The sequence below is a fragment of the Cupressus sempervirens genome, chromosome 2, assembly GCF_028749045.1.
Source record: "Cupressus sempervirens isolate cs-2001-9-10 chromosome 2, ASM2874904v1, whole genome shotgun sequence".
In the NCBI taxonomy this organism is placed as follows: domain Eukaryota; kingdom Viridiplantae; phylum Streptophyta; class Pinopsida; order Cupressales; family Cupressaceae; genus Cupressus; species Cupressus sempervirens.
Window position 1 is genome coordinate 215,782,472 of NC_143119.1, and position 4,633 is coordinate 215,787,104.

A 4,633-nucleotide genomic window follows, 5' to 3' on the forward strand; every position below is an offset into this window, starting at 1 on the left:
ATCTTGAGTGTCTAGATAGAAAAAAAAATGTAACTTTATCAACAATAGAGGCTAAATATGTAGCTACGATGGAATATTGCAAAGAGATGTTGTAGATACAATGATTCCTTGGAGAGTTAGAAGTAAAACAAGAAAAATATGTGTTGTATTATGGTAGCCAAAGTGCTATTCATTTGGAAAAAAATTTCAACATTTCATTCACGAACCATGCACATTGACTTGAGGTACCATTGGATTAGGAAGGTGCTGGAGGAAGGACCATTACACTTCAAAAATATTCATACAGATGAGAATCATGTAGAAATTTTCACAAAAAATCTTGCCAAGAGAAAAGCATGAGCTATGTAGAGATTTGGTAGGCCTAGGGTGATTAGATTGCCACTATTTTGTTCAATTATACTTCATTTGCTTCAAGTGGGAGAATGTTATATGTGTGAAGCAAATAAAGTAAGCTAACTTTTGTGTTATGACTTTCACTATTTCAGAAGCTGCATGTTAATACCCTTTTAAAATAGTGACATGTCATGTTAACCATGCACGTAAGAGTTTCCCATGAGTAGTTGAAACATTTAATGCATTGTTTTACTTAGTAAAGCTTCCAACACCCAGCAGTTTGGTCTTTCAAATTGGTTTCTGGTGCCCTATTTTAGTTAATATTATCTTTTATACATTCTATGTATCATTTGGTAAGTGGGGAAGAGAATCTAATGTGTTGAAGTTTTAGAGTGTTACTTTTAGTTTAATAATGAAAGTAAACCAGATTTCATCAAGTGAGTTTTGTGCATTGTGTAGATTCTTGTTTGTTGAATATTCTTTGATATGCTCTAATTTTCTCATTTGCTCTTCTATTTTTCCTAATATAAGTATTCTATGAGAACAATGTTGTATGTTTTAAATGTGTAGCTACATGGTTTTTGTAACAGACATGTCAAGTGCAAGAAAACATGTTTTATTATAATATACAGATCCCAAAATGTATGTAAATACATTACCAAGATTCTCTACATCACATATTCTATTTGTAGATCAACATTCGTAACATTGTCATTGTTATGACTGAATGATGCAAGGAGGGATGAAGAACTAGGGCCAAAGGCACACCCAGGTATCCAAACCACCTTGAAAGAGTTAACACAACATAAAGAACAACAACCAAAGGAGGAAGAAGAGCCAAAAAATTTATTAATTCAATAAATAATCAACATACATGTCTAGTTGTATGGCCTTCTAGGTTACGACTCCATATATCAATTAATTACAAACATCAATGATCGCACTCTACATTTTGCTTCCTCTCTGGACTACCTCACTAAGATTTTAACCAAGGTCTCTTAAATACATGCATGACTACAAGTCGACCTGTTGAAAATATAACCAAATAAACTCCCATATTAAATACTAGGATAAGCCACAAGTTGGCTCACAATAGATATCTAACACAAAATTAAATGCACAAGTTGGCCTCAACAAGAAATCACACACATGCAACTCAAAAAATGAAGACTCTAAGAAATACTGATACACAACATACAAATGAACTCAACAACCACACAAACTCAACAACCACACGAACTCAGCAACCAAACAAACTCGACAACCACACAAACTCGGCAACCACATGAACTTAGAAATCAAATGAACTTGGGACCCACACAAACTTGAAAACCACACAAAATCGACACCCAAAGGATGACTCAGTAACCAAAGAACACTTGGCATCAAAGGATGACTTGTCAACCAAAGAAAACTCGGCAACCAAAGATACTAGGCAACAACTAAGAACTTGACAATGCAAGACATTGCAACTCAACAAAAAATGAAAATATGCAGGATAGTAGTGCAACCCAGGATGCTCCTGCATCAGACAACTGGGATTGGAGAAAATGATTCTCCTGAATCATACAAGTGTCACAACTTGAGCTAAATCCAACTCATATTGAGAAATCTATGTAGCATCTTCAACTGGTCTATTCTTCCACTTCACTAAACACTCATAGTAATCTTTCCCTCTTGTGCTCTTGCCAACTCTTTGATCCAATATTTGTTCAACTTCTCCAATCTGCTTCTTAGGATAATCTTTTGATATAAAAAATTCATCATCTAGCTCATAATACTTATACAAATAAGCAACATTGAATATAGGAGATATATTCATGTCATCAGGTAACTCAACTTCATAAGCATTACCACTATCAAATTTCTTCAAGATTTTACAAGGTCCAAACTTCTTCATCTTCAACTTACTGTATGTTCCAAGAAGAAATCTTCCTTTCTTCAAATGAACCATCACCTCATCACCAAATTTAAAAATATGATGTCTTCTAGACTGATCATCATTCTCCTTATACTTTTGATTACTTTGTTCCTATTTCAATTTCACTTCCTTATGCAAAGACTCCATAGAATCAGAAAATTCTTCCCCTACAACACTTCTCTTTCTTTACTAGCAACATCTTTCAAATCTGATACTTCTCTAGGTTGGATTCCTATAACAATCTCAAAAGGTGTCTTCCCTATACTTTAATTCACAAAATTATTATATGAAAACTCAGCTTGTACCAATACAATCTCCCAATTAATTGGCTTATCTCCAACTAAACATCTCGGGAAATTACCCAAGCTTTTAATCACAACCTCTATCTATGAATGAAATGTAGAACTAAACTTCAACTCAGTACCCATCTTCTTCCACAAAGTCTTCCAAAAATAACTAGCAAACTTATTGTCTTTGTAACAAATAATACTTCTTGGTAATCCATGCAATCTCATAATCTCTTTAAAGAAAATTTCAGCAACACGCTTAGCCTCTGATGTCTTCTTACATGGTATAAAATGAGCCATCTTAGAAAATCTATCCACAATAGCAAATGTAGAATCATACCCCTTCACTGCTTTAGGCAATCCAAGAACAAAATCCATACTAATGTCAATCCAAGGATTCTCAAGAACAAAAATAGGTATATAAAAACTAGTATTCTAACTCACTCCTTTTGCAACTTGACAAACTCCACAACTCTTCACAAATTTCTGAACATCCTTATACATTTTTGACCAGTAATACTTATCCTTTAGCAAACTCAATGCCTTATCAATTCCAAAATGTCTAGCCAATCCACCACTATGTGTTTCCTTAATCAAATTAACTCTCATGGAACTTCTAGGGATACACAACTAAGTTCCTTTAAACAACATTCCTTCTTGAATGAAATATTCATCATACTTACTTATGTGATCTGTTAGATTTGGTGCTTTGCATTCTCTCCACACCTCAGAGAAATCAGGGTCAGTATTATACAACTCTTTCATTTCATCAAAACCAAGAACTTCAACCTTCATCTTAGTCATCAAAAAAGAATGTCTTCTGCTCAATGCCTCAACAAATTTGTTAGTAACTCCACTCTTATGCTTGATAACAAATGTGAAACTCTGCAAGTACTCAACCCACTTCATATGTCTCTAATTCAATTTATGTTGACTTCCTAAGTATTGTAAAGCTTTATGATTAGTATACAACACAAACTCCTTAGGGATCAAATAATATCTCCACTTCTTTAGTGCTTGAACAATAGCATAAAACTCTTGATCATACATAGAATACTTCATTTTATCATCATTCAACTTCTAACTAAAGAAAACAATACGTTTACCTTCTTAACTCAATACAACTCTTGTTGCACTACTGCTTGCATCACACTCAACTTGAAATACCTTATTGAAATTAGGCAAATCCAATATAGGCAACTCAGCAACCTTTTGTTTCAAAGTCTCAAAAATCTTATCAACTCCATGTGTCCACTTGAATTCCTTTTTATCTCCTCTCACTATCTCAATCATAGCATTACAAATAGAACTGTACTTCTTTATAAACTTCCTATAAAAATTAGCCAAACCATGAAATGATCTTACCTCACCCACATTCTTAGGTGCAGGCTATTCTAAAATTGCTTTAACTTTCTCAGGATCCATTCTCAAACCTACTGCTGAAATCACAAATCTCAAATATATAATCTCTTCTTGCATAAAAGAACACTCTTTCAAATTAATTGTCAACTTTCCCTCTTTCAATCTCTACAATACTTGTCTAACATGCTCAAGATGTTCTTCCTTAGTTTGATTGAATGTCAGAATGTCATCCAAATAAACAATCACAAACTTACCCAAAAATCTTTTCAAAACTTCATTCATCAATCTCATGAAATTACTACGTGCATTAGTCAAACCAAAAGGCATAACCAACCATTCATGCAAACCATCTTTTATCTTAAAAGAAGTCTTCCATTCATCACCTTCTCTAATTCTGATCTGATGATAACCACTCTTCAAATCAATCTTGGTAAAATATTTTTCTCCACTCAAACAATCCATTATGTCATCCATCCTTGGCATAGGAAATTGATATTTCATTGTGATCTTGTTAATATCTCTAAAATCAATTTAGATTCTCCATTCTCCATTATTTTTAGGTGCTAATACAATAGGTACAACATATGGACTCAAAATTTCTCTAATCAAACCTTTTTCCAACAACTCATGCACTTGTCTATTAAGTTCTTCATTTTCAATAGGTGTCAATCTACATGGTGCTTTATTCAACAAACTAGGTCCAAGAATTAGATCCATACAATGACTTATA